The sequence below is a fragment of the Dromiciops gliroides genome, chromosome 5 (genome assembly GCF_019393635.1).
Source record: "Dromiciops gliroides isolate mDroGli1 chromosome 5, mDroGli1.pri, whole genome shotgun sequence".
NCBI classification, from domain to species: domain Eukaryota; kingdom Metazoa; phylum Chordata; class Mammalia; order Microbiotheria; family Microbiotheriidae; genus Dromiciops; species Dromiciops gliroides.
This window is the reverse complement of record NC_057865.1, coordinates 29,192,978-29,219,674: the sequence shown is the minus strand read 5'-3', so window position 1 is coordinate 29,219,674 and position 26,697 is coordinate 29,192,978. Positions and strand designations below refer to the sequence as shown.

The 26,697-nt window shown below is 39.7% G+C and overlaps 1 pseudogene; it reads left to right on the top strand.

Moving 5' to 3' along the window:
- The first annotated feature begins 9,401 nt into the window (after positions 1 to 9,401).
- On the top strand, positions 9,402 to 10,491 carry LOC122728684 (annotated as a pseudogene).
- Positions 10,492 to 26,697: the final 16,206 nt, after the last annotated feature.

The window sequence follows — 26,697 nt, the reverse complement described above, 5'->3', positions numbered from 1 at the left end:
TCCCAGTTTGGTGGGTAATATTCTACTTGCATCTTTTTTTTTTTTTTGGGGGGGGGGGGAATGAGGGTTAAGTGACTTGCCCAGGGTCACACAGCTAGAAAAGTTTCAAGTGTCTGAGGTTGGATTTGAACTCAGGTCCTCCTGAATCCAGGGTCAGTGCTTTATCCACTGCACCACCTAGCTGCCCCCTGGTGGGTAATACTCTAGATTGAACCTAGTTATCCTTACTTGAAGACTATGAAGAAGCTTTCGCTGATTTCTTGACCTAGACAGGAGACAATCTTTGTATCCAAGCTATTCCTGAGAAATGTTAGCTAAAGATTAGATTAACCATGAAGTTTAATGACCATCCATCTCCATTGGATAAAAATTTTTATATACCTTTTTAATGACCATATCCAATTTTATTACTTGGAATAAAAAATTGAAAAAATGTTTTCCTTATATATAAATATCCCTGCTAAAGTCCCAGTTAGTTTACATGTGGCCAAAGAAAAAGGTAACCAATGATACAGTTAGGCATGAAGGCATGATGGTGACAGCAGAGGAACATGGAAAGTAATTATAAGTTTGGGTTCAGGAAGTTGAAGCCAGGAAGTTAAGCCAACTTGAGGTCCTAGAAGGTCAAGGGGGCTTTCATGGTTCCTGAATACAAGGGTTTGAGATGAACAGAGTATTTAATAACATAGTAAGCTCTAAGGTATGGTCAGGATCCCTTATAATGGCTCCAAGAATGAACAAGAATCCTCAGGAAGCTGATCTCAAAGTAACTAATTACTTTTTAAATAGATATTTTCTTTTTCCCCAATTACATGTTAACAATTTTTAAGATTTTTTTTTAAGTTCTGAGTTCCCTCTCTCCCTCCCTCCCATTCCCCCTTCCTAAGATGGTAAGGAATCAGATATAGGTTATACACATGCAGTCATGTAAAACATTTCCATATTAGTAATTTTGTACAAGAAGGCTCGAATAAAAGAAAAAGAATGAAAGAAAGTGAAAATAGCATGTTTCAGTCTGTATTCAGACAATATCAGTTCTTTCTCTGAAGGTAGTTAGTATGGTTCATCGTTAGTCTTTTGGAATTGTCTTGGATTATTGTATTGCTGAGAATAGCTAAGTCATTCGCAATTCTTCATTGAACAATATTGCTGTTATTGTGTACAATGTTCTCCTGGTTCTGTTCACTTCACTTTGCATCAATTCATGTGTTCCAGGTTTTTCTGAAGTAATTCTGCTTGTAATTTCTTCCGTTACAATCATATACCACAGCTAGTTTAGCCATTTCCCAATTGATGAACATCCCTTCAATTTCCAATTCTTAACCACCCCAAAAATAGCTGTTGTAAATATTTTGTACAAATAGGTCCTTTTCCCTTTTTCTGGATATCTTTGGGATATAGACCTAGCAGTGGTATTGCTAGATCAAAAGGTATGCACGGTTTTATAGGCCTTTGGGCATAGTTCCAAATTGCTCTCCAGAATGGTTGGATAAGTTCACAACTCCATCAACAATGCTTTAATGCTCCAGTTTTCCCATACCCCCTCTGATATCCATTATTTTCTTTTTTTGTCATATTAGTGAATTTGATAGGTGTGAGGAGGTACCTCAGTTGTTTTAATTTGCATTTGTCTAATCAATAGTAACTAATTACCTTTGCAATTGTGCACTAAATCCAATTATTTCAAGTGCCCTAGACTAAAGCACTTATAACTTTTTGTGACCTGGACCAAAGGCCTAATAGCCTTGCCCTGGTTATTTCTCTGACCCTGAGGCTAAAGTTTTATATCCTCTGCTACATACAGAGTCTAGTGTCCAGGTAGGTCAGTTGGATGGTAATAGATGGATGTACCAGCAGCAGCAGGAACTCTCTCATGACAGTGGTGGGTTGTGTTGTAGTGCAAGGACTCAATGTGGCAGCAACATTTTATCTGTGTTATTCATTTGTACAGATATGTATGCTGGATGAGGCTAGGGACAACCTTTTTTCTTTTCTTTCTTTTTTCCTTCCTTCTTTCCTTCTTTTCCTCCTTCCTTCCTTCCTCTGTCCCTCCCTCTATCTCAGTCAAGCTAGAAATGCAGTGTCTACTCAGTGATTTAGTCCCCTTATTGATCAAACTTGAGGCGTTGTCCTTTTCCATTTCTTACTTTAGGCTGATTCACCTCTCCAAAAGCAGTCTAGTAGTCCACTCCCAGTGTCTCACTACATTTCTGCTAGACTTAGGGAGCAGACCTGATCCCAGCCTCAGGGTCCCCAGCAACTGGGAATGCAGCCATGTGTAACTACTCCTTTAAACACTCTAATGTCTTGACAAAATGCCTTCATCCTTTAATTTGGTCATATGATACACTCTTTGTCAGTAAGGGCTGAATTGCATACTCTAGTTGTAGAAATATATAGGAAGTCACTAGAAAAATGTGTCCCCACTATTGCTGCTCTGCATTACCATTGGTCTTCCCTTTCTCCTTCCCTGTCAGCTAATTGGTGCTAGCTCATTATCTGTTTAAAAATTATAAAAATTCTTTCTATATTTATATGATATAGCCCTGTCATTGAACTGGGTATGTATGTGTGTATGTGAATGTGTGCATATGTGTATTCCAATTCTCCAATACATCTATAATTTGATAAATGTAGATATTCTCTCCAGTAACACTGATTAAAACTCATCTACATTTTGCCTATTTTGTTTCTATCCTCCTTTGCATTTCCCACAGGGTGTAGAGGTCAGACTTACTGGGTACCTTCATTGAGTCCCTTGATATCATGAGAATACCAAAGGGTAGAAAATATGTCCGTCTTTTGCTTATCTATCAATCTTTCCATAAGACCAGTCCATCTTCCTTTTCAATTACATTTCCTTGAAACCTCTGTGTGTGTTCTCTTTATTATGCTTTTGTTATTGTGACTAGAAGATTCAAAACAAATGATTCAAAATATGAATTTGTTGAAAAATTTCCAAATTCCCAATTCCGGAAGCAATCAGTATTTTGAGAAAAAAAGAGAACATTTCTTTAATTTGATCTTTTGATATCTTTTTTTTTCTTTTTCACAGAAGCTATTGTCTTTGAAAACTGCAGAAACATGTCAGAAGTATGCAACTGTCCTCAGTTCACTACCCTGTAAAAGATGTGTGGCAAAAAAGAAAAAAAAAATCAAGGAATGCCTGCGTAAGTAATTTTGTTTTTTATGATTCAAGCCCCCCAAAAGGTCTTGAACTGTCAGATTTATTGTCTATCCAATTTTATGACTTTTCGTTGTATTTATTCTTTGATGTTTACCATCAACTGTGTCGACGTGAGCTCTGGGGTCTGTGGGCTCTCATATTGCTAAATCATTTTTTAAGCTTTAGCCGTAGCTTCTATTCAACATCAATCCCCAGAGACATGCCATTAACATGAATCATTTTTGAAAGTATTTGGTGCAATATGAACCTCTTGTTGAGTCGATCACTCATGGTGATGGAAAGAAGTGATGACCTTCACAGAAGTGCCCTATCCCAGAGAAATATCCGAGGACAGAGGACAGAGCTCCCTTCCACAGGCAGGGGTTTCAGTACAGCAGACTCATGCAGGCTTAATCACAAGGCCCTGCAAAGTCAAAGGATGCTTCTTTAAATAGTGGGCGAGGTCAACTTTAGAAAACACAGTGAACTGAAACCACAACTGTTTTATCTAATGGGCTGTTGTTTCTTACCTCTTCAAAGGTTATTTTCACAATTGGATGGCTGAGGGCTTTGATCAACCAAATTGGATACAGACATATACATTATATGTGTAATGTATTTATGTACGTCTTAAAATGGGATGTACTAGATGTCAATTATTTTAATTCACGTGACTATTTCCAAAAAAGTAGAATTATTGGGGGGGGGGCGGAGTGGAGAGAAGGACATAAACATTTATATAACACCTAATATGTGCTAGGCACTGTGCTAAGTGTTTTACAAATTTCTCATTTGAATCGTATGGCACCTCTTTGAAGGAGGTGCTGTTATTATTCCCATAGCTGAGGAAACTGAGACAGGTTAAATGACTTGACTTAGGCTCACACAGCTAGTAAGTGTCTGAAGTCAACTTTGAACTCAGTTCTTCCTAATTCCTGACCCAGAGCTATCTACTGGAACAACTAGATACCTCTAATTATATAGGGTGTCCCAAATGTCTTAGTGCGGTTTTAAGCTTTAAGAAATTAAGAAACTTAAAACTGCACTAAGACATTTGGGACACCCTGTATGATTTGGAGATCATATGTAGATTTAGAGCTGAAAGGCACTGGAAAGATCAACTAGTCTATCCTCATTTGACAGGAGAAGGAACTAAGTCTCAGAAAAGTGACTTCCTTAAGGTCACACAAGTAAGAAGTAGAGCTAGTTATTCAAACTCCAAATCTGATGACTTTTCATGACACCAAGCCTGGCCATACATAATCTATGTACCTTTCCAGCATGAAAATCCCAGCCAGCCATAGATGTTCCTCAAATTGGCTTGAGGGTTATTTTTTTGTTTTTGTTTGTTTGGTTTTTTGGTGGGGCATTTGGGGTTAAGTGATTTGCCCAGGGTCACACAGCTAGTAAGTGTCGAGTGTCTGGGGCCGTATTTGAACTCAGGTCCTCCTGAATCCAGGTCCAGTGCTCCATCCACTGTGCCACCTACTGCCCCAGTTTGAGGGGCTTGAGTAGAATTCCTGAGGCAGCAGGAAATATAGAAACCAAGTAGTCAGAAACAAGAGTTCCACTAAGTGAATAGAGAGGGTTACCCAATTTGGATTCTATGCGAGTGGCTCTGACCACTAAAATGCTTGAGGATGTATCTTGTAACCACACCAAGGAGTTCAGAATTGCTTAGAATTCTTTTACTGTCCCGAGCTGTTTCCTTGATCCAACATGCCTTAAAATTCCTGCTATTGTTATTTGGCTTGATGCCGTAATTAAATGAGATGCTTACTACCAGGAATGATGGATGCATCTGATTGAAAAGAAAGCACTCTGTTAAATTGTAATTGACTTATGAAGATCCATAGCTTGTCAGTTTCAGCAGCAGTATCTATTCTCAACAAGGAACATGGGACTGAAATTCCCTCATATCCCATGACAGTGTTTCATTTGTTGGTGCATGTGCTTACCTGCAAGTTAAGGCTCTTTGAGTTAAAAACCTTGACTGGATAAACAGATGATGTATTGTTGATTAGGTTTGTTAGTAATTGAGAAAGCAGTATCAACAGCAAGAAATGGAGTAGTGTCCTCAGCTTTAGGATTTAGCAGTAAAGAAAAAGGCTATTGTACAAGAGGAAAGCATAATGTAGTGGCCAAAGGGTGGGAGCTAGACTCACAGGGTCTGGGTTCAAATCCTGGCTGTCTCAGTTACTAATTAATTGCATAACTGTAGGCAAGTCATTTTGCATCTATGGGAATCTTTCTTCAGCTGTAAAATGAGGGGTCAGACTAAAAGATAATACCTAATGTTGCTCCTAGCTCTAAACCTATGATCCTGCCTCCTTCTCCTCTTTGCAGAGGTGGAAGGCTATGGGTATGAAATATTGTATATACTGTCATACATGATTGATGTATTGTCTGGTTTTGCTGAACAGATTTTCTTTCTTTTTTTTAAACCTTTGTTACAAGGCATGGCTTGCTGGGAAGGGTGGAGGTGAGCGATGCGTTCAGAAGAAGTGATATAAAAACAAAAGATTTAGATTCAAAAATATAATGTTAAAGAAAGTTATTTTTTTGTAATGTTCCCTATTGTGAAAGTTGCAGAAAAACTAAAAATCTTCCCATCTTATTCTGTCATGTGATGAGGAAAAAAAAGGAATGCTCTATTCATTTCCATGGTAACAATATGTAAACATCCCACAGACAGCCTGGCCAATGGATAGCCTGTTGGATTTAGGGAGATGTGGGTTCAAATCCTGCCTTTGATGCTTACTAGCTGTGTGACCATGAGCAAGTCGTACTAATCAATCAATTGATTGGACCAAACCACAAGCATTGCATAAACTCCTACTATATGCCTGACTTTGTACTAGCCACAGGGGTTATAAGGACAATTAATGAGACTATTCCTACTCACAAGGAATTTGCCTTCTAACAGGGAGACAACAGATGCATCTATAAGTATATACACTAAAGATATAAAGAGTAGATACAGGGGCAGCTAGGTGGCGCAGTGGATAGAGCACCGACCCTGGATTCAGGAGTACCTGGGTTCAAATCCGGCCTCAGACACTTAACACTTACTAGCTGTGTGACCCTGGGCAAGTCACTTGACCCCAATTGCCTCACTAAAAAAAAATAAAAATAAAAATAAAATAGATAAGAGTAGATACAGATAAATCCAAAGTAATTACATCTGAGGAGGTGAGCACTAGCACATGGGGGAATTGGGAAAAGACTTCATGACAAAGAGGTGCCTGAGCTATATATTAAAGGAAGCTCGAATTCTGTCCAGGAAATGAGGAAGTGTACTCCCGGCATGGTGAATAGCCCCTACAAAAGCAAAGAATGAGACAGGAAATTGAGTGTATTATGTAAGGAACAGAATGAAAGGGCAGCTAAAAGATCCGGTAGATAAAATGCTTAGCCTGGAGTCAGGAAGACCAGAATCCACCTGGCCTTAGGCATTTACTAGAGAAGTGATTCTGGGCAAGTCACTTAACCTCCAGTTTCCTCAACTGTAAATTGGGGGTAATAATAGCCACTCCCTCCCAGGATTGTTGTGAGGATCAAATGAGATATTTATAAAGTGCTTAGCATAGTACCATTTGTACCATAGTACAAAGTGCTATATAAATGCTAGATTTTTTTTTCTGGATCATAGAGTATGGGAATGAGAAAAACAATGTGTGGAAAAATAGTTTGGGGCAAGGTTGTAAAGGTAAACAGAGTTTATATTTAATTTCAGAGTTAAGAGAAAGCCAATGGAATTTATTGAGTAGGAGAGTGATCTTGTTTGGTACTTCAGGGAAATCATTTTGGCAAGCTAGGATGGGAGAGAAGAAGGAAGGAAAGAAACTTTTATTAATCACTTACCACAGGGGCAGCTAGGTGGTGTATGGATAAAGCACCAGCCCTGGATTCAGGAAGACCTGTGTTCAAATCCAGCCTCAGACACTTGATGGTACTAGTTGTGTGACCCTGGGCAAGTCACTTAACCCTTATTGCCCCACAAAACCAAAACCAAAACAAACCAAAAAAAATCACTTACCATGCTCCTGGCACTGAGCTAAGTGCTAAGGATAGAAATATAATCAAAAAGAAAGACAAGTCCTGCCCTCAGGGAGCTTACTTTCATTATAAGGAAGACAACACAAAAAGGGAACTAAGGAGGTGGGCTATGGAGAGGAGGTAGTTTTGAAGTACAGAAGCCAGGAACAGCTACAGAGAAGATGGATTGGGGTCAGGAAAGACATGAGGTAGATTGCAGCAATAAAAGTGTTGGGAGTTGATAAAGGCCTGAACTCAGGAGAGAAGGGGTCAGAGGGTAGACCCCTCATCACATCTCACCCAGAGTATCATGAGTGTCTTCTAGTTTCCCTAGTCTTTCCTGGCCCCTATTAGATTGGGATCTCCTTGAGGGCAGGGATTATCTTTTGTCCCTCCCCCCCTTTTTTTCCATCCCCAGCACTTGGTATAGTTTCTGGCCCTTAGTAAGTACTTAATGTTTATTTGTTGATCGAAAAAAAAATAATGTACTGCACAAAACTCATATTCCTAAGACAAGCATCTTATCATATTTTACTCTCCTGTGGGACTCGGTTTCAAATCCTGGCCATGTTACTTCACACCAATGTGAACATCATTGGGCAAATTTCTTACAATCTGTACCTCAATTTCCTTTCATGTAAAGTGAAGGAGTTGGAATAGATGACCTCTAAGGTCCCTGCCATATCTAAATATATCGCTCTGTTGTATTTAGAATAGAATAGTCGACAAGAAACATTTATTGACCAGACACTGTGCTAATAAGCAAAGATTTTTGAAAGCAAATGCATAGTCTCTGGCCTCAGGAAGCTTGCAGTCTAATGGAGGAGGCAACGTGCAAATAATGATCTCTCAAGATAAATGCTGCATAAAAAGGATGTGATCTCAGAGGGAAGGGACAGGGGTAGGGGAATAGCAGGGAGGAGACTAGGAAAGGCCCACTAGGGAAGGTGGGATTTGAGCTGTCTTAGCCAAGAAATGGAGATGAGCAAGAAAGGCTTATGACCATGGGAGATGGTCAATGAAAAGGTGTGTGTGAGGAACCCCAGGAAGGTCATGTCTAGAGGGGACAGGAGAGGAAAACATGAGGCTGAAATGGTAGGAAGAGACCAAGTGATGAAGGGCTTTAGGACCCAACTGGATTTTATATTTGAACCTGGAGGTCACAGAGAGGCACAGGAGTTTATTCAGTAGGAAGGTGAAATAGTCAGACCTGGGATTTAGGAAAATCATTTTGAAGCTAAGTGAAGAAGGATGGGTTGTAGAGGGGAGAGACTGGAGTCCAGGAGGCTGATCAGAAGGCCACTGAAGAGAGCACACACCAGTGGGGGTGAGGGGATAGAAAGGGAGATATATGAGAGATACCATGAAGGAAGAAATGACAATGGTGGTTATGTGGAGTGCCTAAGAGTGAGGAATTGAGAATGGCAAAGAGATAGAATGCCTGGGTACCTGGAAAAATGGTGGAGCCCAGCATTCTGATATGGAAATTGGGAAAGGAGAATATTTGAGAAGAGAGGTATGAGTTCTGCTCAGGACATGCAGAGTTTGGGATGTCTGTGGAATGTCCAGTTGGAGATTTCCAAGTGAAAAGGCCACTAGGTGGCACCAAAGTACATAGAGCACTGGGGTTGCAATCGGGAAGGCTCATGGTCATGAGTTCAAATTTGACCTCAGACACTTAGTAGCTGTGTGACCTTGGGCAGGTCACTTCACCCTGTTTGCCTCAATTTCCTCGTCTGTAAAATGAAGTGGAGAAGAAAATGGCAAACTACTTCAGTATGACGAGAAAACCCCAAATGGGGTCATGAAGAGTCGGACACGACTGAAATGACTGAACAACAATAACAACAATGCTGGATTGGAGCTCAGGAGAGAGTTTAGGGTTGGATGTATGGATTCAATGCTGGCTGCCATGTCCAAACCATGAAACCTTCACTCTGGCTTTTATTCTCATTTTCCCCATCTTCTGATTGAAACCTTGAACTCAGTCCTGGGTTCTAATAGCTGAGCTTTCACATTATTTCTACAGAAAGCAGGCTTCCACAAAGGGTATGTTCAGACCTGCAGGAGAGCAGATTGTTAAACGTTCAGTGTGGGTCGTGGCCGGCTGCGGCCGCAGCAGCCTGAGAGAGGAACCATGGTGGGGGGGGGGGGGGGGCAACCGCAGCAGGAGCCTGAGGTGGATAAAATCCTTCAGATGGCAGATAACAGTCATTCAGAAGGTGTTCCTTCAGATTCCTTTGAAGCTCCTAAAACTGGCAAAGAGAAACTCACAGACCAGGCAATGCAGAATCCACAAGTGCTGCCGGCTCTCAAGGAGCGACTTGAGAATGCGTCCCACACACCTTCAAGTCACACAGAAACTTTACCCAAAGCGGTCAAAAGACGGATCGATGCTTTGAAACAGCTTCAGGAGAAATGTGCTCCCATGGAGGCCAGATTCTATGAGGAAGTGCATGATTTGGAGTGAAAATATGCAGCCCCCTACCAACCTCTCTTCGATAAGAGACGGGATTTTGTCACTGGTGATGTTGAAGTTACAGATGCAGAATCAGAATGGCCCAGTGAGAATGAGGAGGAAGACAAGTTGGCTGGAGACCTGAAGAGCAAATTGGTGATAGCTGAGAGAAGCTTCTGTAGACGAGCCCAACTCCAAAGGGATCACAGAATTCTGGTTCACAATCTTTAGACCTGTGGATATGCTGAGCAAGTTAGTGCAGGAAGATGATGAACCGAGTCTGAAACACTTGCAGGATATTAAAATAAAGTTTTCAGACCCTGGACAGCCCATGTCTTTCTCACTAGAGTTCCACTTTGAGCCCAACGACTACTTTGCCAATTCTGTCCTGACAAAGACTTACAAGGTGAAATTGGGGCCAGATACAACGGATCTCTTTTCCTTCGAAGGTCCTGAAATAGTAGACCGTGATGGGTGTACCATTGAGTGGAAGAAGGGCACGAATGTCACGGTGAAGACAATCAAGAAAAAGCAGAAACACAAGGCTCGCCGCAGGGTGAGGACAGGCACGAACCAAGTCCCCAGTGATTCGTGTTTTAACTTCTTTAGCCCCATCAAAGTATCTGGGGATGGAGAATCACTGGATGAAGATTCAGACTTTACATTAGCTTCAGATTTTGAGATCGGGCACTTCTTCCATGAAAGGATCGTTCCCCGTGCGGTCCTTTATTTTACTGGAGAAGCCATAGAGGACGACTATAATTTTGAAGAAGGCAAGGAAGGGGAAGAAGAGGGTAAGGAAGATGACGATGCAGAGATCCCAAGATGAGGATCCCAAGGCGTAATTTTTGTCTGTTTATCATTCATATCATAGAGAGATTGCAGCCAGCCTTCGGAGTTCAAGCAGCAGTGACGCATGCGGATGCTCTTCCGGCCTTGGGAGAGGCTGGGCCACCTCTGACCGACGAAGGAACGCCTTGGGATCGCTGGCCTGTGGCTCGGGGTGTTCACTTGCTGCAGTGCAGTCTCATTAACACTTACGGTTTACTTGTTTTCAAGTGCGTGGGTTTCACTTACACTTTTTCTTTTTGCCTGATTTGTACAGTGGTGACTTTGATGCATTTCGCAAATAGGAGGTTTCAGTAAAGTGCCCTTTCTGCCCGCCGCGCCTGTGAGCTGGGCAGGCACGCACACAGGTGCCAGAGCTCAATTGTAACTTAGCTAAGACAAAGAGGGTGTAGGACGCACGGCGCACATGCACGCGCACATGCACCCTCTCTACCCTGCCCTCGCCTGCTTCTTATCATCACAGAGCTGCCAGGTAGAATAAAGCCATATTTGCTGGGGCTCAGGCAGGTCATCTTCCTATTTATTTCTTCATGTTTGTACCTGCTTTGAACTTGGGCTCACACTCATTTCTGAAACCATGTTTGTGTGACACAAGATTTGGCCACTTGGTGCCAGGGAGGGGCTTGCGTGTCCTTCCCGGAATGGAGACTGAGGCCGCTGTGCTGGGGAAGAGGTGGGGGTGCACTGGTTTGAGTGTGGGCATGTACACCAGCCCGGGGGTCTCCTCCCGGTCCCTGGCTCCTGTTTTTTCCCTGATGCTCTGGGATGGGTGGTTTCATTCTGTCTTTCTGTTGGCACCTTTCTAGTTACTCAGTACCCGATGCCAATCTCCAGACACCATTGATTAGCAGCTTTATCAACACTGTGGCCAGGCATGTCGAGAGTGCTCTGGCCTTACCTTAAACAATACACATTTGTAACTTAATAATAGACAGTGTTTTCAATTTGTACAGAATAGTTAGGATTTTCTATTAAAATTGTGAAATATAAAAACAATGTTCAGTGTGAACTGAAAATAATTACTTTTGATTCCATCAATCAAATATTGACCTGAATAATCAGAAAATATTCCAAATTAAGGCTTGGTTTATTGATTGTCTAGACTTTGAAAAGTGATGGAGAAAAGGTTAGGAAAGCAGATTAAATCTAAGTGTGCCATGCTTACTCTTTTCTTCCGGGTTTAAACATTTCTCAGCACACCCTTGCCTCTAGGTCACTTCCAAGTCACTATTTTCAAATCATGCTACTATGTGTTTCATTGTGCTTCACCCCCTTTCTAATGCCTATTTACATAGTTTTGGTTTTTTTTTTTTCGCCACTAAAATCTCAGCATCTTTAGGACTGGACGTGTCCTTTTTTTTTTTTTTTTTTTAAATATCCCCTTGATTTAGCACAGTGTCTAACACTGACCTATCCTGGACTCTGGGCCAGGTACTGTGGATACAAAACCAAAAATATAAGACTAGAATTTGTATCTCAAAACTTAAAAATGTTAAAAAATGGTTTTAAAATATAATTGAAGGAACATACAATAAAATATTTTCTAATATAATAAAAAAAGAAATAGTCCTTTCTCTCAAGGAGTTTCCATAAATTCCGTGCCATAAATATATGGTAACCTTGCCTGATTAGGGAATTATGATTAGCATTTAAAGTCCAACAACCCTTACTTCCACTTTAATAGAACTGCTTCAAATCTAGCCAACCATCTAATCATACAACCCACTCCTCAAAACTCAAAGGATTGTGATTGTTCCTAGAAGGCCCCCATAGGAGAGGATCTCTCTGTCTGATCATTTGGGATTATGCCATTTAAAGGTCACCCAAAAAGCATTTTCCTGGCACATCCTATGAGCATTGACCTCTTGGGGTGTTCACTGATAACCCATTGTTAGGAAGTCTTTTTGATAAATTGAAATCAAAATGTTTGCTGTCCAATATTTTCTGTTCCTTGTATATTTTTTTCAAAGATAAGTCACAAGATTTATTCTTCCATCTGTTATTGTATGTGAGCATTCCTATCAGAGTTTAATCTCTCCATAGAAATCGAGCTTTTATAGATATTATAGCCTTGAGTGGAGTTTTTTAACTATTAGGGCTATAAATGTTTGTGTCTGCTGCTCCACCATCAGTGATGATACTAAGTGTCCCTCTGGTAGTGGAGTGACAAAGAGAACTTTGAAAGGGAACCTGCTTGGTTTAGAAAAAAAAAAAGCTACATTTTCTCCTAGGCAATTATGTCAGCCTCTGGATAGATGCATTTACAGGACCATGTGCAATAGCTGTCGTTATGAAACAGACAGATGAATGGTGGGAGCTTTTACATGAACCCTAAACATGGATCTGTAAAGACTGGGGATATTTCAAAGTGGCACAAATGGTAGGGAACTGAAGGAGAGTGCCAAGAACAAAGTCAGGGTGAGCCTCTCTGTGGGGAATTGTGAAACAGTGGAAATCCTGCTTGACGAAGAAGAGTCAATTCACCTGACCAATGCAGCTGAACATGACTAGGGATAAGGGGTGAAGGTCTGGGGAAAAAAAGGTCTGGGGGAAAAAAAAGCATTTCATAAAAAATTACTCAATACCTTCTCTCTCTACAGGGATCATCTAAGGGGCCCCTTAATGAAGGCTATGTTACTATGGAAGGCCATGTGGTGCTATATATTTAACAGTTGACTCTGAGTAAAAACAAAAAAATGTAAAAGTATCCAAGACATACATGTGTGAATATAAGTATATGTTTAGGATTCCTAGCTAATTTCTGAATAGAAAACCACTGGAAATTCAGAAATCAACCTTTAATAAAATAAGTGTGTTTTTGAGCACTTCTTGTGATCAGCCATGGGGAATGGAATGTAGAAATAAGGCTTAGTCCCTATTCTATTCAGATTCATATTAACTCCATCATTGAGTCTGTGGTTTATGTTTGAATTTCAGTTGGACAATGGAAAGGTAGAGAGGTATCTGTTCTTGTTTCTGCAAGATGTGTGAAATAACACCATATCATTTACTGACAGTCACAATTAATCAATTAAATCTTTACGTGTACCTATAGAAAGAGAGGAGATAGAGACTAGATCTATGATTTCATCAATAAAGGGAACTCCTGGATGAGGAAAATCCTTCTCCCAATGCATGTAGGCACTATCTCTGCAACTTACATTCTTAGAAAATTGTCTGGGTCAGTGGTGCCAAAATTAAAAAGAAATGAGGGTCATCAATCCATACATGATTCCTAAAGGTCGATATTAATTTAGTTTTGGAATATAATATTTTCTATGTTTTCTTGTATTTTTATTTATTTTATTGAATATTCCCAATAATGTGGTCTACAAGGTATTCTCCATCATGTGTTTGGGGGCGGGGATGGGGGTCCCACCGCTGTGTATTTGACAACTCTTGCCTAGGTCACTGAAAGTCAGTATGTGCCACAACAAAGATTTGAACTCATATCTTTCTGACCTCAAGCCTGGCTCTGTCTGCTACACTGCTGCCTATACATATACATATACATATACATATATACATACATATACATATATACATATACACATACACACATATACATATACACACATATACATATACACACATATACATATACACACATACATATACATATATACACATACATATACATATACACACATATACATATACACACATATACATATACATATACACACATATGCATATACATATACACACATATACATATACATATACACACATATATACATATATATTCATTTTAATATATGTAGACTAAACACAAATAAATACTAGGTCATTTAGGGAGGGAGGGCATTAGCAATTGATAGAATCAACAACTATTAGTAATAACAATGCTTTTTATAGTGCTTTAAGGTTTACAAAGTACTTATGACTCTTATTTTTTTTATCCTTACAACCACTGTGAGAGGTAGGTCTTACTATTTTCCCCATCTAATTCTAGCGCTCTCCCTCAGCTGATTTCTCCAATTTATCTTGCCTATAGCCTGTTTGAGTATCCCCCCTCCCCCCTTTAGACTGAGTTCCTCGAGAGCAGGAACTATCTTTTGCTTTTTTTCATATTCTCTGTCTGAGCTTAGTGCTGACACATAGCACAGACTGTCTACTTTACAGATGAGAAAACTGAAGCAGACAGAAATCAAATGACTTGCCAATGGTTACACAGCTAGTAAGAATCAGATCTCGGATTGAACTCATGGAATTTTAAAATGCCTACTATGTGTTTGGCATTGAGGATAGAGACGAAAGTGAAATCGTCCCAGCCCTGACAAGGCTCCATGTATAGTAGAAGATAAAGCTTGACCTCAGTTTTGAAGGAAGTAAGGTACCCTATGAGGTAAAGATGAAAAATGGCTCATTGATAGCTACGGGGCTTAATTTTTTAAAAGTACATATGGTTGGGGCAGCTAAGGTGGTGCAGTGGATAGAGCAGTGGCCCTGGATTCAGGAGGACCTGAGTTCAAATTCAACCTCAGACACTTGACACTTACTAGCTGTGTGACCCTGGACAAGTCACTTAACCCCAATTGCCTTACCAAAAAAAAAAATACATATGGTCCATAAACTCAATGAATTTGCTAATTGTTCTTCCCTGCTAATATGGACAATAGCCAGGATTTGGTTATTAACTGTAATTTACATAGTCATTCACCTGTAAACGTTAAAGCATCCTCTATAAGTAGAGATTGAATTACATGGTCTCTGAGGTCCCTTCCAAATCCTAGAATCTATGACTTCGATAGTACTAAAACTCTGAGGAATAATTGCTAAAACAACATAGGAAAGCTGTATGTGTAGACCTTTTGCTACTTAATATTTGAGTGAAATATTACCGGTTCATTCTTAGTAGCCATTGGCTTTCCACTGGTATGGGAATTTCCTATACATCTCCAATTTCACCATCTGTTATCAAATTAAGAATAAATAAAAAATAAATACTAATTTCCTGAGAGGCAAATCAGATAAGAGCCCTAGATCATGCCAGTCTTCCATCAAAGAACATCGCTCTTCCTAGATTCTCACCATAAGTGACTATCACATAAATGTTACGCTTCCTCTCTCCCCCAAGATTTGCAACCCATCATTACATTGATCCATGTGTCGTGTCAGCAACAGCAGTGAAATTCATAGTATTTTTTATGTGAAATACACTGTTTTATTGCATTAATTCACATTTAATGTGTACACAGTAATAACCATAAAGTATGATAACCAAAGTTATATATTTTCTTCAGAACCTTCATTTAGAGAGCTTTCAAAAGAGTCCTAGGAAATTAAAATATCAGTCAGTTTACCTGCAGGATATAGAGCTAAAGTAGAGAGTAGTATAATATCTTTTACAAGCCTCCTGTTCTCCCCCTATAATGTCCTTACTCCTGGCTGATAAAATACAGTAGTCATAACACTGTACATATTTTTTTAACTACTGTACACACAACAAAGGCTTGTGAAATAAAGGAAAATATACCTCCCTCAGTAAAAATGTGTTCCTCACATGATTGCCAGGAAGAAGAAGAGGAGAGAAGTGGAAGAGGGAAGATGAAAGTAGAGAAGTACCAGAGCTCCTTTCCCAGTAATGAACCCCAGAAAGATGACATCCATAAAAGGGAGAAATCACAAGAAGAAGCAATGGGATCTCTGGGGATGCCACACAGGAGCAGACACCTAGGGGGGAAAAATCCCTTGGGATTAGGCCATTTTGGCCTTATCTAGTTTGGGAGAACTGGAGAGTAGCAGCACAGGGAGAATTTTATTTGAAAGTCTATATAAAAGGGGAAAACAAAACAAACAAAAAAAAGTCCTTTAAAATTGAATTCCTACTCAAATGGTTCTAGGGATTATAGAAAGCACTTTGTGGAATTAAAAAAAAACACTGTAGGGGTTAGGGAACATTTTCTTCCTATTATTACCTTTTAACTTCCTTTTACTTCCAATTAAGTCAAGGTAAATCCTGGTTAATTGCCTATTCAAAGCCCACTTACTGTCTCCAAGAGGCAGTGTGGCATGATTCATAGATTGCTGAACTTGAAGTCAGGAAGACCTGTTTGTGAAAACATTTACCAGGTGGCTGAGCCTGGGCAAGTCACAATACCTTTCCTGTGCCTCAGTTTCCTTTTCAACAAAATGGGGTAATAATACTTTTGGTACCTAACTTCCCAGAGTGACTGTGAGGATCTAATGAAATAAGGTGCAGTATATATGTCTATAATGATTATTATCAAGGCACTACCCAGTTTCGACCTTCTGAATAAGAAGGGTTCTCAACACTTCCAGCACATGTTGATTCTACCCATCCCCCAATCTTTGAATTCCTATGGCTTTTATCATCATCTAGAATCATAAAATTTAGAGCCGGAAGATCATTTAGCCTCACCCTCTAAAATGAGGCACAGACAAGGGAACGTTTAGGACATTATGATATAATGTGTGGAAGCCTAACCTGACCCACGATGCTCTAAGACACTTGAGGAAATGGACCACCATGTTTTATTTTTCTGAGGACAGGAGACCTAGGCTTGAATAGTGAAAATGGCCATTTTTGAATAGCTTTGTATGCCTTGGACAAGTCATCAACCTCTCTCAGCCTTAGTTTTCTCATCTATAAGATAGAGATAGCAATGCAGGTGTTACCTAATGAATACAGTAACTCAGGGGGAAAGTTCTTTATGAACTTCTAAGTGCTGCAAAAATGGAAGTGATTAGTTGTGTTCTCCCATATCCTCCAATATCTCCAAACACAGTTCCTTACACTGTGCTAACACCTAATAGACTCCCAACAAATACTTGTTAAATTAAATTAACCCACCATGTCTTATGTCGTGCCAGTTGCTACCAACCCATGCCATCATCATTATTACATAGTATTTATTCAGGCTTCCCATGAGTGTGATGCTGTATTGGAACTGGTCCCATGGCATGTCCTTTCCTTGCCCTAGGCAATGTACAAAGGTGAAAAGCTTCTTATTGTATGAGACCAAGTAGAATCATACCGACACACATAGTCCTATAGAATGAAATGCCTTTAGCACAGTGTTTGGCACTTTGTTGACATTTAATAAATGATAGGTGACTCACTGGTCTGCCTACCCCATTTCCCCATTTAGGGCTAATTATTGGAGTCTCCCTTCCACTTCTGGAAATCAAGAGATTACGTAGGAGTTTAGAGAGCTCTGTGTTGGTCATTTGTTTATCCCTTTGAAAAGAACAAAAGGGAGAAGATGAAGGATCTAAATAATCCCACCTCTGCCATTCAGTCAGTCTATAAGCCTGTATTAAGCTCCTGGAAGTGCTAGTTACTGGTCTAAGAACCTGGGATACGAAGGAGAATACAATCTATTGGGAAGGCAACTGCAAACAAGTGCATACAAAGATGTTCGCAGAATAAATTGGCAATAATCAATAGAAGAAAGGCACTAGAATTAAGACGAAATGTAAAAGGCTTCCTTTGGAAGGCTGGGTTTTAGCTGGAACTTGAAGGAAGGCAGTAGGTGGAGATGAGGAGGGAAAGAATTCCTACAAGATCTTAGTCAACTCTTGTGCCCTTTCTGAGACCCATCTTCTGAGTTCAAGACTGTCCTCAGACCCTTACTAGCTATGTGACCCTGCACAAATCACTTGGTCTTGTTTGCCTCAGTTTCCTCATCTGTAAAATGAGCTGAAGAAGAAAAAGGCAAACCACTCGTCTTTGCCAAGAAAACCCCAAAAGGGGGTCAAGAAGAGTTGTACATGACTGAAACAATTGAACAATGCCAACAAACATGAAAAGCAAAATGTTCTATTTACCTAGGAGCAAGATAGATGAGAAGAGATTTCACAGTTGATAGAGCTGGAATTTGGGTAGTCATTCAGAAGAGGTGCATGTTAAGTCAACAGGAAAAAGATCCCCAAACATGCTTATTATGTGACTAAAATTCTATAAGAAAAATACATACTGTGAAATAGTGAGTTTGCCCAGTTCCACAAAGATGGGGAAAGAACTCAAATGAGGAGTAACTCCTGATTATGGTGTCGAGAAATCAAACGAGGAATGATTTTTACTAGAAAATAGAATGGAAACATCTTGAGAGCCAGACTCTCTCATTTTTGTCTTTGTTTTTCCAATGCTTAGTATAAGCAAATTCTGTGTGGGTCATAAATCTTTCCCTATGAAAAGAACAAAAGGGAGATGATACAAGATCTAAATCCCACCTCTGACATTCAGTCAGTCCATAGACATAGATTAAGCTAAGCACTTGGGGTAAAAATAATAGATATGTACAAAGAAGTTCTGTGGAAGTCCTTTTCAGATTTGAACAATTTTACATGTGGAAAGTGGCAGAAACACAAGCATTTTTGTTTTGTTTCGGGTTTTTTGCAGGGCAATGAGGGTTAAGTGACTTGCCCAGGGTCACACAGTGTCAAGTGTCTGAGGCTGGATTTGAACTCAGGTCCTCCTGAATCCAGGGCCCATGCTTTATCTACTGTGCCATCTAGCTGCCCCCAACACAAGCATTTTTGAGGCAGCCTCGGAGAAAGCAGGCCCTAAGACAAAAATACTTGAAAAACACTGATGGTTCTTAGAGGACTTGGGGAAAAAGTAGGTCTCAAAAAATAAAGTCCTTAGTGAAGTCAAAGTTTCTCAAACGATCATGTTTCCCAGCAGCTTATGTATATAGGACTGCTATGAGGATTTTGAAGTTGCTAGTTAGGGAGCTGATAAAACTAGAACCTTTTGTTAACTATGGAACAATTGCATACGACCTATTTAGCAATATATGTTACATTAACAGAAATATAAATTATTAAATGAAAAAATTGACTAAGTGCCTTTTTTTGCCACGTACTGTGCTGAGTGCTAGAGATTCCAATACAAGCAAATAAGAAATCTCCTCCTTGAAGGTGCTTCTGTTCTCCAGGGGAAAACAACACCCCACATTCTAGGAAAGATGATTGCAGAAAGTAAAGTACTGCACGCTTTGTGCTCTTCACTGCTACCCAGGGCTTAATTGGATAGTGTCGGGAGACGCCCTCAAAAATCATTTTGCCTTGGCCTATTCTACCACTTATGGCTGTGGGTGTTAAATTAGCTTTAGGCTTCCCTAGCGGAGCTGGCACCCCTCCCCCCTCAGTTCCAGCTGCAGAGAGGTCTCTGAGCAGGGCTAAACTGCGCAGATGCAGACAACCACCCCGAGCCTCGGGTGTGGCACGTGGAGGCCCTGTTCGCACAGTGGAAAGGCCCACGAAAACCATCCGGGACACTGAGGTTTGCTTCTCCCAGCCCCAGCTGCGGGCTCTCAAAGCATGAGGCTCGGCCAGCCCTGGGGGCCATGAGCCCCGGCTTCACCTGGGAGAGCAGGTTAATAAAAAAGGGGCTGACAAGAAAAAAGGGGGAGACACGCAAGGGTTCCGTGCACCAGTACTGAGAGGAAAGTTAGATGGTAAGGAGGGGTCGAGAAAGTAAAAGGGGCTTGGAGTCAGAAGAAAGCAGCTGAGCAGTGAAAGTGAAAGTGCAGGGGAGCTGGAGTGAAGGAGAAAAAGAGTGAAAGTTGGAGAAAGCTGGAGCGTACCCCAAGGCAAGAGGTGGCAAAGGCCTTTATTATATTAAAAGCAGACAGGTTGTATAATTTGCATTTCTTAACCCTTATCTTTTACATTGATTTTTATAAATAAATTCTGCTTTGATTATTTAATTAAGAAGCTTCTTAATCCTTTGCTTATCAATTTGGGAGGGAGCAAGTGTGGAGAAATTTTTAAAAGGCCCTAACAGATTGGCTTTGGAAATTAATAGCGGTTAGCCAGCCAGTCAAAAGTCCCCAGATTAGTCCTCCAGTTAGATTAGGCCCCCCAGCTAAATTAGGCCTAAATTAGCTAAAATATTTTTACATTTGAATTGCAACCGTGGCAGGACTTACAGCCCAATTATAATTTTTCATATAGATATAATTTTTCATATAACCCACACTTATAAAATTTTTCAGATTAGATTAGATATAATTAATGGGTTTTTTTTACATGGCTTAAGGGTGGAAAATCTTTCATAGCCCAGCAGATACCAAGAGAACAGACCTGAATAACTGTAGATCCCATGCTTAGGGAAACTGGTTTTGGCTAATGAACATAAAAACCATTTTATAGCCCAGCCAAGAAGTGATTTAAGTAGAATAGCTAGCAGAGAAGAGGCGTTGCCTACTGGTGATTTTTATTTTAGCCTTTTCCCAAAGGGTGCAAGGACATCAAGGCTTGTAATCCAGAGTCACAAGTTTCCTTAGACACATGCGTTTCCTTACTCTTGTGCCTCACTGATAGATTTTTCTATGTTTATGCCTAGTCTTCCATGTGGACATTGTTCCTTAGTAGTAGAATGTGACCCAGGTTTATGCTTGGCCTGCTTTTTAAATTATCTTTGTTATGACTTCTGTTTAGTATGTTTCATAGTTAAAAATAACTGGTATCATCTTAGCTAATTTGTTTAATTGGGAAACTTACTAGTGGGAGCTCAGCAGTTACATCTGTGAATAGTATACATATAACTTCCCCACACCATGGTTATTTCTAGAATACTAAAGGAATTAGTTGTAACATCATGAAATTCTCCATTGGAAATCTGTCAGCATGAGTGCAGGTTGAGGATGACTTGGCAGGGGTTGGGGAGAGAGGAGGAAGGAGAGAGGCAGAGAGCCAGCCTTGAGAAAACTGGGCTTTGCTATGCCCATGCTGCATCAATACAAAGTGTGGTTATATGGTTTTTATGTTTAATAAATTCTTTTAGGGGGGGCCAGGGCAATGGGGGTTAAGTGACTTGCCCAGGGTCACACAGCTAGTAAGTGTCAAGTGTCTGAGGCCAGATTTGAACTCAGGTACTCCTGAATCCAGGGCTGGTGCTTTATCCACTGCGCCACCTAGCTTGATAAATTCTTATTGATTGATTTAAATTCTTGGGTGGTTTTCCCACTAAATTGTTGAGTGTGGCAGAGCAGAAAGCAAGAGGGATGGATTTCCATGTGAGAAAAGCTACTTAATTGGTTCATAGACTGTACATAATTGTCATTTAAACCTTTGTTCAAATGAAATGAATATTCTTTGGCACTGTGATCCTCGGTATTTGATTGGGTGGGTGGGTGGGTTTATGGGAACATTTTCCAAGGAGGTCAAACACAGTCAGAAAGGTACCATATTTTAACGGTATTTTTGTGGTAACAATTTCACAAAACTAGAAACATGGTAGATGCTCAATGATTGGAAAATACTCTAACAAATTGTGGTACTATATTAATGTAGGAGAATACTATTGCACCCTAAGAAATGTTAAATGTGTGGATTTTAGAAGAACATGGTAAGATTGACATGAACTGAGGTAGAATGAAATAAGTTGACTTAGAACTATACAAAATGGCTACAACAGTACAAATAAAAACAATTAGTGAATTCAGATTAATTGCAGTATCCACATCTAATTATGAAGGATAGATGGTCGTCAAACACCTTTCCCCCATCTTAGTAAAAGGTGGTGGACTACAGGAATAGAAGAGTACATACGCTATAAGATGTAATCTTTTTTTTTTTTTTGTTACAAAGGGAATTTCACCACAGGGGAGGGTGTTATGGGGAAATGACTATCATATTAAAAAATAGGGGATCACTAAAGTAGTTTCCCAACATTCTAGTTCCTCCTTACTCTTCTGCCTTGTAATTTTCTGATATTTGTAGACATGTTTTCTATAATCACTTTTGTACATGTTGTTTCCCCTGATAGAATGTGAACTTCTTGAGGACAGGAACTATTTAATTTTTTGTTTGTTTGTTTTTGGAGAAGCTAACACAGTCCCTGCCACATTTTAGGCACCCAGTAAATGGCTGTTGATTAATTGATGTCCATTTCCTGCTTAACTTTTTGCCCAATCCCCATTGATAGTGGCATAAAGACATTCCACTGGTGATTGATCATGACTTAACTTCTGAACATTGAATAATTCACTCTCATCCCCCCACCCCCAGCCAATCTGCTGACCAGGGCAAAATTTCAGGACAATGGAAGACAAATTTCTAAAGGATATGTTATCTTTGACTACTTGAGTTACATTTAAATTCTCTTTGAAGTTTTAGTTGCCCCAGCTTTCAGTTGATTGCCTTGGTTTATTGTTGCTTTTAAGTTTATATTGACAGATATTCATTCCTACTAACACAATTAATGGCAAAACATTTAAAGTGTGTGAGTTGCTATGATATGACAAATGGAAAAATGAAATGTACTAGAGTGTATAAGCCTGATTTATCTTCTTTCCTCTCCTCCCCACCCCCTTATTTTAAAATTTATTTTTAGTCCCAATGAGAAGTCAAATGGCTAGGGTGACGCGTGACTTCAGTAAGAGAACTGAATTACTTGTGATTTGTGGCCACATAACTTGCACATACCCAGATGAGAATGAAGGGAAGGCCAAAGTTACCCAGCAAGATTTGTAGAGCTACTATCTCTTAACAGTAAGTTCTTTGTGGAGTCCATTATGGATGCCATAAATTCAAAACACACATGACAGGAAAGGGGGAAAATACGGGCTGAAGTCAGAGAAGAAGCAAATCTATTTCTTGAAGAATTTTGTTACCTTCCCACTTCGATACTTCTGATGAGGCCTGAGAGTTTTGGATGCCCAGAGAATACATGCATGTGTGTGCAATGTGTGTGCACATGTGTGTATGTATGCATATGTGTATGTGTTAATACATTTGCACATAATGTGTACATATATAGGTGTATAATAGTCACACTGTGTATATATGTAGATACACGTATATGTATATTCTCACACAAAAGTAAACATGCACTTATGTACACATGCGTGAATATACATTTGCATATGTGCACATATGTATATTTGCATGTGTATGTTGAGTTTATCAATTCTATGACAGCTAGTGGTTCTACTATGTACTCTAGTGTCATACTAGGAGCTGAGAAAAGGGGGCAGAAAGGTGGCGCAGTGCACCAGCCCTGGATTCAGGAGGACCTGAGTTCAAATCCAACCTCAGACACTTGGTACTTACTAGCTGTGTGACCTTGGGCAAAGAAAAAAAAAAAGAGAAAAGATGGAGCGATTCAGGATTTGGCTGAGCCTCATCTTCAAAAAGGCAAAACCTCTAGGTCCCAGTGAACTTCCCAGACCAACATAGATCCCATCTGGATTATCTTGTATTCATTTTTTAATATTCCTACACAAGTACATGTTTTCTCCCTTGATGGAATGTAAGTTTCTTAAGGTCTTCCATATTTGATATAGCCAGCACAGTGCCTATTTTCTGAACTCATTGCTGATTGATGGGTGAAATGGACAACCTGAGACTCAGAGCTATGAAGTGATCTATCAAAGAGCATAGAGCTCATAAGGGACAGACATAGGAATTGAGCCCAAACCTTCTTGACCCAAAACCCAGCACTCTAGGTACCAAGCCAGGCTTTATCTTAGCCTTCAAAATGAAGAATGTAGACACACCTATGAAAATGCAAATCATGTTTTCATTTTTTACAAACACCTAACTTAAATCAGATTAATATAGATCCATGATTATAGAGCATTAAACTGAAGTCATTGAGGGGAAATTTAGTAGGCATAAATGTAAAGTCTTACAATCAGATTTTTTAAAATTCAGCTGCATAGGCACAAGATGACAGAGGCAGGGTTAGAGGAGTTACTCTGAAAAATTTCTGAGGCTTTAGTGAACTACAAATTCAGTATGAGTCCATAGCATGATACAGTAACTTAAAAAGTTAATGTGGTCTTTGGCCTCATTAAGAGATGCATGGGGCAGTAAAGTGGTACAATGGATAGAGATCCTGACCTGCAATCAGGAAATTCATCTTCCTAAGTTCAAATCTGCCTTCAGACCCTTACTAGCTGTGTGACCCTGGGCAAGTCACTTAACCCAGTTTGCTTCAATCTCCTCATTCAAAAAATGAGCTGGAGAAGAAAATAGCAAACCACTAGCAGTACCTCAGCCAAGAAAACCCCAAATGGGGTCATGAAGAGGCAATTATAACTGAAAAAGCATGAGGTAGAGAGACTGACAGAGAGACAGAGACAGACAGACAAACAGAAAAATACTTTATAGGAATAGGGCAGTCATAGTACTACATACCCCCAAAGTGGCAAAGATTATAAACAATGGAAAGAGTCAATGAGGTAAGGGCTGTGGAAAGATAGACATTAATACCCTCAGTAGAGATGTGAATTACTGCAACCATTCTGGAAAACAACTTGGAATTTTGTAAACAAAATGATTAAAGTGTTTCTGTCCTTTGCAGAGACTCTATTGCTAGGAATCTTCTGCAAGGAAATCAATGACAAGATAAAGGGTCTATTTACACCAAAATATTCGTAGCAGCACATTGGTAGTTAGGATCCATACACAAAATAGATACGCACTGATTGGGGAACTGCTAAATAAATAGTAGCAGAAAAATATAATGGAATATTTTTGTGCTTTAAAAAATGAACATGATGAATACAGAAAAGCAAAGAAAGACTTATATGAACTGATGCAAAGTGAAGTAAGCAGAGTCAGGAAAATAATATACGCAATGACTACAACTAAATGGAAAGGACAACTACAATTTTTAAAAAAATATCATAAAATCATCAAGAACAAACAACCCAAAAGAAGAAATATAAGAAGATAATTCTCCCTCCCCCCCCACCCCGCCCGCCCCAGCCCAAGCTCTTTTTCTGAAGCATTTGTAGAAGTTGGGAATAGGTGTGGAATGCTGTGTATGATGTAATCTTTTATAATGCTTTGATTAATTTTGTGGAGTTTTTCCATTTTTATTTTTTCTAAAAAAAGAATTTTATTAGGGATGGTTCTTTGGGAGAGGAAAAGAGAAGGGTACAGGAAAAATCTACTCCCCTTATTACCCATGTGACCATTACCTAGTCAGTTTACCCCTCTTGTCCTCAATTTCAAAATGAAGAGTTAAGACTAACTGACCTCAGAGGTTCTAGATCTCTTTCCCAATGATAAATATTTCCAGTCTGTTATTATGTTTTCTTGGGTCCACAATCTCTTGTGGGTATCAAAAAGTGTGTAATCATTGCATCATTCTTCCTACTATATCCTAGGTACTTGATGTATCCCAGACTAACGAGCCAGGAGCTAATTATTTCCTTTGCCTGCAATGTTCTCCCATTGGGGATTTCAGGAGAGAAATAGGATTGGAAGATTTTTTCCATCATCATAAGAATCAGTGCCCTTAAGTACCTGAGGCCATGAAGAAATCCAGACCAGAAAGATGCAGCTATGAGAGACAATCTCCAAGTGTGTGCAAGAGGAAAAGGAGGAGGGTACCAGATTGATTCCATCAAATTGTATTCAGTCTATTTTTTGGGTAAATAGCATGTGATAAGCACTGGGCCAAATGCTCAGAAGAGGAAGGAAAGAACATTTATTAAGCACTTACTATGTGTAAAATACTCTGCAAAACACTGAAGTAACAAATCAAAAAATAAGTTGGTCCCTGTCCTCAAGGAGCTTACCATTCATTCATTCATTCATTCATTTATCTATTTATATATCTATTTATCCATTCATTCATCCATTTATCTATCTATCTATCTATCTATCTATCTATCTATCTATCTATCTATCTATCTATCTATCTATCTATCTATCTATCTATCTATGGGGCAATGAGAGTTAAGTGACTTGCCCAGGGTCACACAGCTAGTAAGTGTCAAGTGTCTGAGGCCGGCTTTGAACTCAGGTCTTCCTGAATCCAGGGCCGGTGCTTTATCCATTGAGCCACCTAGCTGCTCGAGCTTTCCTTTTAATGGTGGGGAACAACACATACCACAGGTTTCAAGAACAAGAAATAGAATTCAAGTCTTTTGGCTTTTTTTCCTATGTCACATTCTTTCCTTACCAATTAGTTCAATATTATGAAAAATTGTCAAGTTTTCTTAGTAGCAATAATAGTAATACGATCCCATGTTTACCCATCACTTGGGGAGTTGCAAAGTACTCTAAATCCATGATCTCACTAAATTCTCATCCCAACTCTTGGCAAATAGGTATTATTATTATTATCATTGTTGTTCAGTCCTTTTCAATTGTGTCTGACCCTTTATGACCCTACCTGGGGTTTTCTTGGCAGAAATATTAGAATGTTTTGTCATTTCTTTCTGTAGCTCTTTGAAAAAATGAGGAAACTGAG